General features: G+C 39.3%; 2 long non-coding RNA genes across 2 annotated transcripts; both read right to left on the reverse strand.

The window, feature by feature from the left end:
- Window positions 1–5,866: 5,866 nt before the first annotated feature.
- Window positions 5,867–9,676, reverse strand: LOC140037360 (uncharacterized). The gene is made up of 3 exons (XR_011841290.1): window positions 9,318–9,676; window positions 6,992–7,064; window positions 5,867–6,163 (listed from the first exon to the last, which is right to left on the reverse strand). It is a non-coding gene; the product is annotated as an uncharacterized lncRNA (long non-coding RNA).
- Window positions 9,677–12,802: 3,126 nt separating this feature from the next.
- LOC140037361 (uncharacterized) lies at window positions 12,803–16,612 on the reverse strand. Its single transcript, XR_011841291.1, has 3 exons — window positions 16,254–16,612; window positions 13,928–14,000; window positions 12,803–13,099 (listed from the first exon to the last, which is right to left on the reverse strand). It is a non-coding gene; the product is annotated as an uncharacterized lncRNA (long non-coding RNA).
- Window positions 16,613–16,827: the final 215 nt, after the last annotated feature.

Genomic DNA, 16,827 nt, shown 5'->3' on the forward strand with positions numbered 1-16,827 from the left:
TCAAGTCAAGAAAGCACTTTAATCAAGTAGGCATAGAACAAGCAAGGACACTCACCAATTCAAAAGTAATTGAGCGAGAAATCTTTAATTGTCCCCTCTGGGATTCTCTTCAAGACTAGCTTGGGCACCTGAAGCAATTTGACAAGTATTTTTCACTCATAATCACGCATTACTCAAGAAAGGAGTTACACTCATGTAGACTTGTCAATACCTCAAATTAAGAACCTTAACCACTCAAAATAAAGGTTCAAAAGTGAGGTTTTATTAACACAAGGAAAAAATAATTTCCTTCATGAAATCAAGTTTAAAGCGACCAATTATCATCAAGAAGGAATAACGGGTTTTCAAAATTTCAGTTTTTAAGAAATCGGCAAAATTTCAGCTTTGCACGTCAAACTTAGAAAAATCAGATCTTGTACTCAGTAGGTCCAAAATTGGAAAACTTGGTACCGTTGGAAACTACTTCCAAAGTACTAAAAGTTCCTAGAATACACCTTTCTAAGATTCCACATGGAAAACATTCAAAAATAAGCTCAAAGTCTCTGTTTTTAGTTCATAAGGCAGATTTAAGTTGATTTTTGGTCAACTTTGAAAATTCGGAAAAATTCACTTGTTTGGAACTAGCTTTTGAAATTTATAACTCTATTAGTGTTGTAATCCAAGAGTATAACAAAACAAACGGAACAAGAAACGGAGTTTTGAATACTAAGATATGGCAACTCAAAGTTACCAAAATTCCTTTGTGAAACATGGGTTTTTCAAACTCGAGTCATGAACTTTGGTAATTTATTTGACCCATGCAACGGTCTCGGAATAACACCATAATTAGCAGTATAATACTACCATATAAGGGTTGTCTCTCTACCAAATTTCATAGAAAAATAGGCACGGGAAGTCACTTAACAAAATCACTCAAGTTTCCAAAATTTTAAGGCAAAGCTGCCTTGTATATAAAAATTTCCTTTTCTAAACTTTTGACCAAGGAAAATCCTCTAAACATGGTTCATTTACATAGAAAAGGTTTAAGGGTCATCCCAGAACAACATTTGTGGTGGTTAACACCAAGAGATTAAATTTGCAAGTCTACACTGAGCCTTGCATCAAATCTGTCCCAAAAAGGAGGGTTTTCAAGAACAGAGCAGGTTTCATATTTTGATCACAGGTCACTCAAATTAACTCGGAATTTGGCATGGTTTATGGCATTGGAAAACATAATCATAGAGCTATAATTTCACAGAAGAAATCATTTTGAAATTCGGCACACAACTAGATCGAATTCGAGCCACAAGTTGTAGCCTCAGCATTTTGTTCTTGTAAAACAGAGAAACAGAGTAGTCATCTTTAAATGGTTGGTTCGGCTCACACACATGGTACCAGAACATACATTATATACCGTTGGAAAGGCTGGGATATCTAGTTTCAAATGCCGCTGACGGAACTCGATTTTGACATCGGAGCATAGAGTTATGGCCGAAATACAAAAGCGGGTCAGAGTATTACGAAAACAGTTTTCCAGATTTACTGGCTTCACGAAATTGATCCCATTGACCAACCAAACCCCAATATTTTTAAATGAAACTTTATACACCATATATTCAACATATAAACATGATATATAAGTCATGAAACCCTCAAAATTCTGCAAAAAGGGGTGCGGTTGAAACAGGGCAAACCTGAACATTTTTGAACTACACATCCCTTGAAGTCGAGACTAGCTAGGTATCATTAATCTACCCATTTAAGCACTAAACTAGCATTATATCCATCATCAATCATTAATCCAAGGGTGGGAGTTCATAGAGCCCACCATCAAAATTTTCCGACATGAAATAAAACAAATAACATGTAATTTTGGCAAATAATTCCACCACAATAAATCTGTCATCGGCTAAACAGAATTCCAGCAGTTAATTGGTCATAAATCCAACTTTTTACTCGGCTAAAACATGATATTAAGTACTCAATTTCGGCATGCAATTACTTAGCTAGTCGATTAACATTTCTAGTCCAAAAATCCGATTCGGTCAGCAACAAGAATCATCCAAAAATCCAGAAATTTATTCAGTTTTCCTCGGCTAAGCTTGCATGTAAGCTGATCCATTTCATTTTTATTTTTTTTTTCTTGCTTAACCGAGCCAAGGAGCTGTATGCAAAGCTTAATCATCTTGTTCTTAGTTAGATCAACGCATTTATCAGCTCAGACTACTACAAAGAGACAGAATTGAAGCTGTATTTCCCAAAACAGTCTCACGGCAATTCCAATTTCTTCCTAATCAGATTTTCTCATGCCTTGATTGCATCATCCGAGTGCACAGCTCAACAGGCATGTCCATAGATAGTTCAATCTATCACTAATCAACTTATTCTAGCTCAGTAATTACCTCACAAAGAAGATTATACGCACGGCAGAAAGCTGAAGTTTCTCCCCTCTTGGTTCACACGCGATTGAACGTGATGTTCCTGGTTGCAGTGGTTGCAATAGTTGCGGCTGGAACTGATGGAAATGGTGACAATTAGCAGCTGGGTGAGGTTTAGAAAATGCAAAGGAAACTCACGCACGGCCTCTCCCTCTCTTTCCTCAAGCTCACTGACAGAAACAGAAAAGATTTCAGCTCGCAGCTTCCTTTTCTTTCCTCTCGGATTGCAGAGTGCGGCTCAGTCTCTCCCTCTCTATCTCAGTCGATGTTAACGAGGTGAAGGTGGAGTGTGGTCTGAGGTGAATTGTTGCAGAGGAGGTGGAATGGAGTTGCGGTAGCGGTTTGTGATATAGAAATGAGGAGGGAGAAAGGTGGTGCCGCGGTTTTGAGAAGGGGTTGAGTGTAGGAGTGGTAAAAGTTTTTGCATTGGCCGGTTAGGGTGGTGGAGTTATAATGTTGTCCAGAAATTTTGATGGGTTTGCATGGTAATTTGTGAGGTAGTGGAGGGTATTTTGGACTTTTCACTTTTCCTTCTAATGACCACTTAAGCCCTTGATTCGAGCATAATCTCACGAATTATCCCCATGCGTGATTTAAACTCCTAATAGTGTACTAATCTCGCGAGGGTTTCGATTATCGAAATTTATCGATTACAATTTAATATTAAGGTTCCTAGTAATTCCTAACATTATTACCTAATTATTTAAACTATAAAAATCAAGTTTGACCTTAATATATAAATTTAACATTCTTAATATTCGTTTATCCTTTTATATCAAAACTTATTAACTTAATCATTATTAATGCTTAAGATTAGCTATCGGAATTCGAAGAAATTTAATTGTTAAATCAATGAAATAATTTACCTTCGAAATATGAATTTAATGTAACAAAACTAGGAAATTTAATAGTTTAGCACAATTCTTTTATTTTGCACATAAAATTTATTTCTACGCACTTATTTAAAACAATTAGATTTAATGCTAAAATTTATTAAAGAATTAAAAATGCAAATGAAATATGCACTGATATTTATATATATATATATTTTTTTTTTCAGGATTCTCACATCCTCCCCTCCTTAAAATGAATTTTGTCCTCAAAATTCTCACCTTCTTGCATTTTCGGGCAACCGGCAATTTGGTGCTCGCTACTTCCGCACCTCAAACACTTTCCTTGTTTCCTCCAGCATCCGTCCTCAGTATGGCCAATTTTCCTACAATACCCACAAGTTGCCTGGGGAGTGGTCACACGACCTCCTTGCGAGGCGTTCCTAGGTTGACCTCTTCCATTTGGTCCTCCGTTAGCTCCATTATCTCTTTCTCCGGCACCTCTGGCACCAGCTCCTCTCGCTAGAGCGCCTCGTGGTGCTCCATGACTATTTACTCCACCCGTTCCTCGACCCACTTTGGCCGGTGGAGCATTTGCATAAGTCGGCTCTCGACTACTGCTAGGTGCAAATCTTTTTTTGGCCTGGAAAGTTTTTACTTGAGCTCTGGCAACTTCAACCCTTTGAGCTCTCTCTACAGCATCAGCAAATGTGTCTATTCGAACAGCAGCTAATCCCTCCTGAATTTCCACGTTCAGTCCCTGCACAAACCTCCTTACACGCCTTTGCTCCGTAGCTACCAATTCCGGAGCATAACGGGATAATTTCGTGAATTGAATCTCATATTCTGCGACACTCATCGCCCCCTGCCTACACTTAATGAAATCATCCTCTCTTTTTTCTTGGATGAGAGGAGGAAGAAATTTGGCGTTGAATTCCCTTGTGAAGTCCGCCCAGGTCCTAGGAATATGATTCCTGTCCCAATTGACCCTAATTAGGTTCCACCAGGAACGAACAACTCCCTCAAACTGGAATGCTGCGAAAGTCACTTGCCTCTCTTCCGAATAATTTAGGGCGGCAAAAATATCAGAGATCCTCTCCCACCAACCTTCCGCTACCTCAGGTTCTGGTCCTCCATAAAACTTAGGAGGTCCAAACTTCAAGAATCTCTCTAATGCCCGATCCTCGGTATCGATTGGGCCTCCTTGGTGATGCACCTGTCCAGGGGCTTGGTGCTCAGTCATGCGCTCTAACACATCAGTTATCCTATTGATTGCGGTGGCCACTGGATCTCCGGCCACGTTTCCCTGACCATGGTCTGGGTTGACCTCAGGTTCCCTATCACCACTACCCTCGGGGTGTTGCCTAGTTGGTCTCCCCCGTCCTCTACCTCTAACTTGGAGATCCATAGTCTAGTTATGCCTATTGATAAGAATAAAGTAATCAAGCGAAGATGTTGCTATTTATTTACTTGTTATTATTAAGTGAAGTCAACATGAATACCAAGAGAAAGAAAATTAAACACTTAAAGCATATATTCACATACCAAAGTTCATACAACTTTAAAAGCCAAACAATTCACGGTACATTCAATATTTTCATACATAACTCAACTTAAATCTTTATAAACACGAAAGAAAACAATACAATAATACACAAATTATTATAGCCACATAGCTAGTAGCTCAACCCTTAGTTTAGATTCGACTTAACCTTCGTTAGTTTAGTCCTGGACAATACCACTAGCCCCCACTTGTTCTTTTCAATTCCTCTATCATATTAGTTTCTAACTCTAGAATTCCTATCACGTCGCATCCTTATGGATTTCCTCATTTCTTACATTCTAATATAAACTCTCTCATTTGCTATTACTAGCCTCTGCTTTTTACCCATTTAAACTCGTATCACTCGCTTCAGATAGAAGTAAGTTCTTGAACAGTCACAGGGACTAGTCATTCGATGCCCTAGAACACACTGCCGAAAGGACGCTTCTGGTCCTTACTTAAACTACTATTTCACCCAAAGTTCAGATTTAAACCCACATTTTGGGTAAAAGATGGCATATAATCCATTGTAAAATTATTCATTTTAACAAGTAGAATTTGCACTAATCTTTAAGATCTCACTACTGGCCCTTCACTTTTAACTTTCAAAAGCTAGCCTTGGTCTCTTTAATTCTATTTCTTCAAATCAACTCATGATTTCTGATAACGTCATAAGGCAATATGCTAAATTCCTCCCAAATTGCAAATGCACCATTGAATGAGGTATTTAATACTCGAGTACAAGAATCTGGCAATAGGATAATTCGCAGCTCAGGCTGGCCAGTCCCAAGAGTAAATCACCTATATGTGAGATTCCTACCCAACATACGCATCTAATATCCCCAACTGTAGACTTTTGTTTCACACTTAACAAGCCAATCCCAACAGTCCGAGAATCCTCTCCCGGCACGAGCTCGATAAGAGCTCTGATACCACCTGTGGCGGCCCCACTTCCCCCTAAGGTGAACCAGAGAGTTGGCGGGTCGCCTGCCCAGCTCTCGCCGGGACTCACGCAAGCAAACCGACCACTAATCCACGTATAACTTAAAATCAAAACACAATTTGTCATCCGGACGTGCCAAACCTTTAAACGACTGGAATATTAAATCACATTAACTTCAGAGATAACATTACCAATGAACATCCAACCGTTCACTCTTAAATACATCTCCGACTAGTTCAACACAACCTACAAATATACATTATAAACCATACAGCAAACTCATCAAGCTCAAATAAATTCATACAAGCCAAAACTTAGGGTTTGCACTTTTCCAGCTTCAAGTGACAACCCAAAACAAAGATACAAGTACGATTCGAAATAATATTTACATAACGATAAGATAGACTTCAAGTTTCTCGATTCCCAGAACCTGTTAAGGAAAACAAATATCGTGTGGTGAGCTAACGCTCAGTGGTGCCCAAAACATGCAATCATATAAGGCAAGTAACGAGTATTAAAATTCAACAATTAGGAAAGCGTATAACAGCACACGGTAGGATACAGGGCTCTCAGGAGCCATTCTCCGCGCTTGATCAGAAATTACCGTAGTTGACCCTCCGTCAACTCTCACTACTAACGGTCCATGTAGAACTCCTTATTTTACTTAACTCCGGCCACCGATCATACCCCAGCTCCGGGCCCGCACGACAAAATAAAAGAGAGCGGTAGTACTCGAGTATACCCCCTGGATAAACTAGTCGAGGGATTCACCCAACGACGTCACAAAATAAGAAATTACCAGGTCAGGATAAGAGGCCCTCCCACCCTTAAGGTGTAGTACATTCCCCTGCCTAGTGATTTAGTACTTGAGATAGGATAAGAGGCCCTCCCACCCTCAGGTATGGTACATTCCCCTACTCAGTACTTAGCACATGAGATAGGATAAGAGGCCCTCCTACCCTCAGGTGTGGTACATTCCCCTACTCAGTGCTTAGCAAGTATTCCAAGGTTTTAGCATTTGAGATAGGATAAGAGGCCCTCCCACCCTCAGGTGTGGTACATTCCCCTACTCAATGCTTAGCAAGTGCAAGCAGGATATTTCACGAAAATATTTCAAGCAAGTCACCACTCGAAAGAGCTAGTGCGATAAAGTACACACTGCCCACTTCGATGGATCAGAAACCATTTTCCAATTATCACATATCAAGTCAAGAAAGCACTTTAATCAAGTAGGCATAGAACAAGCAAGGACACTCACCAATTCAAAAGTAATTGAGCGAGAAATCTTTAATTGTCCCCTCTGGGATTCTCTTCAAGACTAGCTTGGGCACCTGAAGCAATTTGACAAGTATTTTTCACTCATAATCACGCATTACTCAAGAAAGGAGTTACACTCATGTAGACTTGTCAATACCTCAAATTAAGAACCTTAACCACTCAAAATAAAGGTTCAAAAGTGAGGTTTTATTAACACAAGGAAAAAATAATTTCCTTCATGAAATCAAGTTTAAAGCGACCAATTATCATCAAGAAGGAATAACGGGTTTTCAAAATTTCAGTTTATAAGAAATCGGCAAAATTTCAGCTTTGCACGTCAAACTTAGAAAAATCAGATCTTGTACTCAGTAGGTCCAAAATTGGAAAACTTGGTACCGTTGGAAACTACTTCCAAAGTACTAAAAGTTCCTAGAATACACCTTTCTAAGATTCCACATGGAAAACATTCAAAAATAAGCTCAAAGTCTCTGTTTTTAGTTCATAAGGCAGATTTAAGTTGATTTTTGGTCAACTTTGAAAATTCGGAAAAATTCACTTGTTTGGAACTAGCTTTTGAAATTTATAACTCTATTAGTGTTGTAATCCAAGAGTATAACAAAACAAACGGAACAAGAAACGGAGTTTTGAATACTAAGATATGGCAACTCAAAGTTACCAAAATTCCTTTGTGAAACATGGGTTTTTCAAACTCGAGTCATGAACTTTGGTAATTTATTTGACCCATGCAACGGTCTCGGAATAACACCATAATTAGCAGTATAATACTACCATATAAGGGTTGTCTCTCTACCAAATTTCATAGAAAAATAGGCACGGGAAGTCACTTAACAAAATCACTCAAGTTTCCAAAATTTTAAGGCAAAGCTGCCTTGTATATAAAAATTTCCTTTTCTAAACTTTTGACCAAGGAAAATCCTCTAAACATGGTTCATTTACATAGAAAAGGTTTAAGGGTCATCCCAGAACAACATTTGTGGTGGTTAACACCAAGAGATTAAATTTGCAAGTCTACACTGAGCCTTGCATCAAATCTGTCCCAAAAAGGAGGGTTTTCAAGAACAGAGCAGGTTTCATATTTTGATCACAGGTCACTCAAATTAACTCGGAATTTGGCATGGTTTATGGCATTGGAAAACATAATCATAGAGCTATAATTTCACAGAAGAAATCATTTTGAAATTCGGCACACAACTAGATCGAATTCGAGCCACAAGTTGTAGCCTCAGCATTTTGTTCTTGTAAAACAGAGAAACAGAGTAGTCATCTTTAAATGGTTGGTTCGGCTCACACACATGGTACCAGAACATACATTATATACCGTTGGAAAGGCTGGGATATCTAGTTTCAAATGCCGCTGACGGAACTCGATTTTGACATCGGAGCATAGAGTTATGGCCGAAATACAAAAGCGGGTCAGAGTATTACGAAAACAGTTTTCCAGATTTACTGGCTTCACGAAATTGATCCCATTGACCAACCAAACCCCAATATTTTTAAATGAAACTTTATACACCATATATTCAACATATAAACATGATATATAAGTCATGAAACCCTCAAAATTCTGCAAAAAGGGGTGCGGTTGAAACAGGGCAAACCTGAACATTTTTGAACTACACATCCCTTGAAGTCGAGACTAGCTAGGTATCATTAATCTACCCATTTAAGCACTAAACTAGCATTATATCCATCATCAATCATTAATCCAAGGGTGGGAGTTCATAGAGCCCACCATCAAAATTTTCCGACATGAAATAAAACAAATAACATGTAATTTTGGCAAATAATTCCACCACAATAAATCTGTCATCGGCTAAACAGAATTCCAGCAGTTAATTGGTCATAAATCCAACTTTTTACTCGGCTAAAACATGATATTAAGTACTCAATTTCGGCATGCAATTACTTAGCTAGTCGATTAACATTTCTAGTCCAAAAATCCGATTCGGTCAGCAACAAGAATCATCCAAAAATCCAGAAATTTATTCAGTTTTCCTCGGCTAAGCTTGCATGTAAGCTGATCCATTTCATTTTTATTTTTTTTTTCTTGCTTAACCGAGCCAAGGAGCTGTATGCAAAGCTTAATCATCTTGTTCTTAGTTAGATCAACGCATTTATCAGCTCAGACTACTACAAAGAGACAGAATTGAAGCTGTATTTCCCAAAACAGTCTCACGGCAATTCCAATTTCTTCCTAATCAGATTTTCTCATGCCTTGATTGCATCATCCGAGTGCACAGCTCAACAGGCATGTCCATAGATAGTTCAATCTATCACTAATCAACTTATTCTAGCTCAGTAATTACCTCACAAAGAAGATTATACGCACGGCAGAAAGCTGAAGTTTCTCCCCTCTTGGTTCACACGCGATTGAACGTGATGTTCCTGGTTGCAGTGGTTGCAATAGTTGCGGCTGGAACTGATGGAAATGGTGACAATTAGCAGCTGGGTGAGGTTTAGAAAATGCAAAGGAAACTCACGCACGGCCTCTCCCTCTCTTTCCTCAAGCTCACTGACAGAAACAGAAAAGATTTCAGCTCGCAGCTTCCTTTTCTTTCCTCTCGGATTGCAGAGTGCGGCTCAGTCTCTCCCTCTCTATCTCAGTCGATGTTAACGAGGTGAAGGTGGAGTGTGGTCTGAGGTGAATTGTTGCAGAGGAGGTGGAATGGAGTTGCGGTAGCGGTTTGTGATATAGAAATGAGGAGGGAGAAAGGTGGTGCCGCGGTTTTGAGAAGGGGTTGAGTGTAGGAGTGGTAAAAGTTTTTGCATTGGCCGGTTAGGGTGGTGGAGTTATAATGTTGTCCAGAAATTTTGATGGGTTTGCATGGTAATTTGTGAGGTAGTGGAGGGTATTTTGGACTTTTCACTTTTCCTTCTAATGACCACTTAAGCCCTTGATTCGAGCATAATCTCACGAATTATCCCCATGCGTGATTTAAACTCCTAATAGTGTACTAATCTCGCGAGGGTTTCGATTATCGAAATTTATCGATTACAATTTAATATTAAGGTTCCTAGTAATTCCTAACATTATTACCTAATTATTTAAACTATAAAAATCAAGTTTGACCTTAATATATAAATTTAACATTCTTAATATTCGTTTATCCTTTTATATCAAAACTTATTAACTTAATCATTATTAATGCTTAAGATTAGCTATCGGAATTCGAAGAAATTTAATTGTTAAATCAATGAAATAATTTACCTTCGAAATATGAATTTAATGTAACAAAACTAGGAAATTTAATAGTTTAGCACAATTCTTTTATTTTGCACATAAAATTTATTTCTACGCACTTATTTAAAACAATTAGATTTAATGCTAAAATTTATTAAAGAATTAAAAATGCAAATGAAATATGCACTGATATTTATATATATATATATTTTTTTTTTCAGGATTCTCACATCCTCCCCTCCTTAAAATGAATTTTGTCCTCAAAATTCTCACCTTCTTGCATTTTCGGGCAACCGGCAATTTGGTGCTCGCTACTTCCGCACCTCAAACACTTTCCTTGTTTCCTCCAGCATCCGTCCTCAGTATGGCCAATTTTCCTACAATACCCACAAGTTGCCTGGGGAGTGGTCACACGACCTCCTTGCGAGGCGTTCCTAGGTTGACCTCTTCCATTTGGTCCTCCGTTAGCTCCATTATCTCTTTCTCCGGCACCTCTGGCACCAGCTCCTCTCGCTAGAGCGCCTCGTGGTGCTCCATGACTATTTACTCCACCCGTTCCTCGACCCACTTTGGCCGGTGGAGCATTTGCATAAGTCGGCTCTCGACTACTGCTAGGTGCAAATCTTTTTTTGGCCTGGAAAGTTTTTACTTGAGCTCTGGCAACTTCAACCCTTTGAGCTCTCTCTACAGCATCAGCAAATGTGTCTATTCGAACAGCAGCTAATCCCTCCTGAATTTCCACGTTCAGTCCCTGCACAAACCTCCTTACACGCCTTTGCTCCGTAGCTACCAATTCCGGAGCATAACGGGATAATTTCGTGAATTGAATCTCATATTCTGCGACACTCATCGCCCCCTGCCTACACTTAATGAAATCATCCTCTCTTTTTTCTTGGATGAGAGGAGGAAGAAATTTGGCGTTGAATTCCCTTGTGAAGTCCGCCCAGGTCCTAGGAATATGATTCCTGTCCCAATTGACCCTAATTAGGTTCCACCAGGAACGAACAACTCCCTCAAACTGGAATGCTGCGAAAGTCACTTGCCTCTCTTCCGAATAATTTAGGGCGGCAAAAATATCAGAGATCCTCTCCCACCAACCTTCCGCTACCTCAGGTTCTGGTCCTCCATAAAACTTAGGAGGTCCAAACTTCAAGAATCTCTCTAATGCCCGATCCTCGGTATCGATTGGGCCTCCTTGGTGATGCACCTGTCCAGGGGCTTGGTGCTCAGTCATGCGCTCTAACACATCAGTTATCCTATTGATTGCGGTGGCCACTGGATCTCCGGCCACGTTTCCCTGACCATGGTCTGGGTTGACCTCAGGTTCCCTATCACCACTACCCTCGGGGTGTTGCCTAGTTGGTCTCCCCCGTCCTCTACCTCTAACTTGGAGATCCATAGTCTAGTTATGCCTATTGATAAGAATAAAGTAATCAAGCGAAGATGTTGCTATTTATTTACTTGTTATTATTAAGTGAAGTCAACATGAATACCAAGAGAAAGAAAATTAAACACTTAAAGCATATATTCACATACCAAAGTTCATACAACTTTAAAAGCCAAACAATTCACGGTACATTCAATATTTTCATACATAACTCAACTTAAATCTTTATAAACACGAAAGAAAACAATACAATAATACACAAATTATTATAGCCACATAGCTAGTAGCTCAACCCTTAGTTTAGATTCGACTTAACCTTCGTTAGTTTAGTCCTGGACAATACCACTAGCCCCCACTTGTTCTTTTCAATTCCTCTATCATATTAGTTTCTAACTCTAGAATTCCTATCACGTCGCATCCTTATGGATTTCCTCATTTCTTACATTCTAATATAAACTCTCTCATTTGCTATTACTAGCCTCTGCTTTTTACCCATTTAAACTCGTATCACTCGCTTCAGATAGAAGTAAGTTCTTGAACAGTCACAGGGACTAGTCATTCGATGCCCTAGAACACACTGCCGAAAGGACGCTTCTGGTCCTTACTTAAACTACTATTTCACCCAAAGTTCAGATTTAAACCCACATTTTGGGTAAAAGATGGCATATAATCCATTGTAAAATTATTCATTTTAACAAGTAGAATTTGCACTAATCTTTAAGATCTCACTACTGGCCCTTCACTTTTAACTTTCAAAAGCTAGCCTTGGTCTCTTTAATTCTATTTCTTCAAATCAACTCATGATTTCTGATAACGTCATAAGGCAATATGCTAAATTCCTCCCAAATTGCAAATGCACCATTGAATGAGGTATTTAATACTCGAGTACAAGAATCTGGCAATAGGATAATTCGCAGCTCAGGCTGGCCAGTCCCAAGAGTAAATCACCTATATGTGAGATTCCTACCCAACATACGCATCTAATATCCCCAACTGTAGACTTTTGTTTCACACTTAACAAGCCAATCCCAACAGTCCGAGAATCCTCTCCCGGCACGAGCTCGATAAGAGCTCTGATACCACCTGTGGCGGCCCCACTTCCCCCTAAGGTGAACCAGAGAGTTGGCGGGTCGCCTGCCCAGCTCTCGCCGGGACTCACGCAAGCAAACCGACCACTAATCCACGTATAACTTAAAATCAAAACACAATTTGTCATCCGGACGTGCCAAACCTTTAAACGACTGGAATATTAAATCACATTAACTTCAGAGATAACATTACCAATGAACATCCAACCGTTCACTCTTAAATACATCTCCGACTAGTTCAACACAACCTACAAATATACATTATAAACCATACAGCAAACTCATCAAGCTCAAATAAATTCATACAAGCCAAAACTTAGGGTTTGCACTTTTCCAGCTTCAAGTGACAACCCAAAACAAAGATACAAGTACGATTCGAAATAATATTTACATAACGATAAGATAGACTTCAAGTTTCTCGATTCCCAGAACCTGTTAAGGAAAACAAATATCGTGTGGTGAGCTAACGCTCAGTGGTGCCCAAAACATGCAATCATATAAGGCAAGTAACGAGTATTAAAATTCAACAATTAGGAAAGCGTATAACAGCACACGGTAGGATACAGGGCTCTCAGGAGCCATTCTCCGCGCTTGATCAGAAATTACCGTAGTTGACCCTCCGTCAACTCTCACTACTAACGGTCCATGTAGAACTCCTTATTTTACTTAACTCCGGCCACCGATCATACCCCAGCTCCGGGCCCGCACGACAAAATAAAAGAGAGCGGTAGTACTCGAGTATACCCCCTGGATAAACTAGTCGAGGGATTCACCCAACGACGTCACAAAATAAGAAATTACCAGGTCAGGATAAGAGGCCCTCCCACCCTTAAGGTGTAGTACATTCCCCTGCCTAGTGATTTAGTACTTGAGATAGGATAAGAGGCCCTCCCACCCTCAGGTATGGTACATTCCCCTACTCAGTACTTAGCACATGAGATAGGATAAGAGGCCCTCCTACCCTCAGGTGTGGTACATTCCCCTACTCAGTGCTTAGCAAGTATTCCAAGGTTTTAGCATTTGAGATAGGATAAGAGGCCCTCCCACCCTCAGGTGTGGTACATTCCCCTACTCAATGCTTAGCAAGTGCAAGCAGGATATTTCACGAAAATATTTCAAGCAAGTCACCACTCGAAAGAGCTAGTGCGATAAAGTACACACTGCCCACTTCGATGGATCAGAAACCATTTTCCAATTATCACATATCAAGTCAAGAAAGCACTTTAATCAAGTAGGCATAGAACAAGCAAGGACACTCACCAATTCAAAAGTAATTGAGCGAGAAATCTTTAATTGTCCCCTCTGGGATTCTCTTCAAGACTAGCTTGGGCACCTGAAGCAATTTGACAAGTATTTTTCACTCATAATCACGCATTACTCAAGAAAGGAGTTACACTCATGTAGACTTGTCAATACCTCAAATTAAGAACCTTAACCACTCAAAATAAAGGTTCAAAAGTGAGGTTTTATTAACACAAGGAAAAAATAATTTCCTTCATGAAATCAAGTTTAAAGCGACCAATTATCATCAAGAAGGAATAACGGGTTTTCAAAATTTCAGTTTATAAGAAATCGGCAAAATTTCAGCTTTGCACGTCAAACTTAGAAAAATCAGATCTTGTACTCAGTAGGTCCAAAATTGGAAAACTTGGTACCGTTGGAAACTACTTCCAAAGTACTAAAAGTTCCTAGAATACACCTTTCTAAGATTCCACATGGAAAACATTCAAAAATAAGCTCAAAGTCTCTGTTTTTAGTTCATAAGGCAGATTTAAGTTGATTTTTGGTCAACTTTGAAAATTCGGAAAAATTCACTTGTTTGGAACTAGCTTTTGAAATTTATAACTCTATTAGTGTTGTAATCCAAGAGTATAACAAAACAAACGGAACAAGAAACGGAGTTTTGAATACTAAGATATGGCAACTCAAAGTTACCAAAATTCCTTTGTGAAACATGGGTTTTTCAAACTCGAGTCATGAACTTTGGTAATTTATTTGACCCATGCAACGGTCTCGGAATAACACCATAATTAGCAGTATAATACTACCATATAAGGGTTGTCTCTCTACCAAATTTCATAGAAAAATAGGCACGGGAAGTCACTTAACAAAATCACTCAAGTTTCCAAAATTTTAAGGCAAAGCTGCCTTGTATATAAAAATTTCCTTTTCTAAACTTTTGACCAAGGAAAATCCTCTAAACATGGTTCATTTACATAGAAAAGGTTTAAGGGTCATCCCAGAACAACATTTGTGGTGGTTAACACCAAGAGATTAAATTTGCAAGTCTACACTGAGCCTTGCATCAAATCTGTCCCAAAAAGGAGGGTTTTCAAGAACAGAGCAGGTTTCATATTTTGATCACAGGTCACTCAAATTAACTCGGAATTTGGCATGGTTTATGGCATTGGAAAACATAATCATAGAGCTATAATTTCACAGAAGAAATCATTTTGAAATTCGGCACACAACTAGATCGAATTCGAGCCACAAGTTGTAGCCTCAGCATTTTGTTCTTGTAAAACAGAGAAACAGAGTAGTCATCTTTAAATGGTTGGTTCGGCTCACACACATGGTACCAGAACATACATTATATACCGTTGGAAAGGCTGGGATATCTAGTTTCAAATGCCGCTGACGGAACTCGATTTTGACATCGGAGCATAGAGTTATGGCCGAAATACAAAAGCGGGTCAGAGTATTACGAAAACAGTTTTCCAGATTTACTGGCTTCACGAAATTGATCCCATTGACCAACCAAACCCCAATATTTTTAAATGAAACTTTATACACCATATATTCAACATATAAACATGATATATAAGTCATGAAACCCTCAAAATTCTGCAAAAAGGGGTGCGGTTGAAACAGGGCAAACCTGAACATTTTTGAACTACACATCCCTTGAAGTCGAGACTAGCTAGGTATCATTAATCTACCCATTTAAGCACTAAACTAGCATTATATCCATCATCAATCATTAATCCAAGGGTGGGAGTTCATAGAGCCCACCATCAAAATTTTCCGACATGAAATAAAACAAATAACATGTAATTTTGGCAAATAATTCCACCACAATAAATCTGTCATCGGCTAAACAGAATTCCAGCAGTTAATTGGTCATAAATCCAACTTTTTACTCGGCTAAAACATGATATTAAGTACTCAATTTCGGCATGCAATTACTTAGCTAGTCGATTAACATTTCTAGTCCAAAAATCCGATTCGGTCAGCAACAAGAATCATCCAAAAATCCAGAAATTTATTCAGTTTTCCTCGGCTAAGCTTGCATGTAAGCTGATCCATTTCATTTTTATTTTTTTTTTCTTGCTTAACCGAGCCAAGGAGCTGTATGCAAAGCTTAATCATCTTGTTCTTAGTTAGATCAACGCATTTATCAGCTCAGACTACTACAAAGAGACAGAATTGAAGCTGTATTTCCCAAAACAGTCTCACGGCAATTCCAATTTCTTCCTAATCAGATTTTCTCATGCCTTGATTGCATCATCCGAGTGCACAGCTCAACAGGCATGTCCATAGATAGTTCAATCTATCACTAATCAACTTATTCTAGCTCAGTAATTACCTCACAAAGAAGATTATACGCACGGCAGAAAGCTGAAGTTTCTCCCCTCTTGGTTCACACGCGATTGAACGTGATGTTCCTGGTTGCAGTGGTTGCAATAGTTGCGGCTGGAACTGATGGAAATGGTGACAATTAGCAGCTGGGTGAGGTTTAGAAAATGCAAAGGAAACTCACGCACGGCCTCTCCCTCTCTTTCCTCAAGCTCACTGACAGAAACAGAAAAGATTTCAGCTCGCAGCTTCCTTTTCTTTCCTCTCGGATTGCAGAGTGCGGCTCAGTCTCTCCCTCTCTATCTCAGTCGATGTTAACGAGGTGAAGGTGGAGTGTGGTCTGAGGTGAATTGTTGCAGAGGAGGTGGAATGGAGTTGCGGTAGCGGTTTGTGATATAGAAATGAGGAGGGAGAAAGGTGGTGCCGCGGTTTTGAGAAGGGGTTGAGTGTAGGAGTGGTAAAAGTTTTTGCATTGGCCGGTTAGGGTGGTGGAGTTATAATGTTGTCCAGAAATTTTGATGGGTTTGCATGGTAATTTGTGAGGTAGTGGAGGGTATTTTGGACTTTTCACTTTTCCTTCTAAT

Source organism: Coffea arabica, chromosome 2e, assembly GCF_036785885.1.
Source record: "Coffea arabica cultivar ET-39 chromosome 2e, Coffea Arabica ET-39 HiFi, whole genome shotgun sequence".
NCBI lineage: Eukaryota > Viridiplantae > Streptophyta > Magnoliopsida > Gentianales > Rubiaceae > Coffea > Coffea arabica.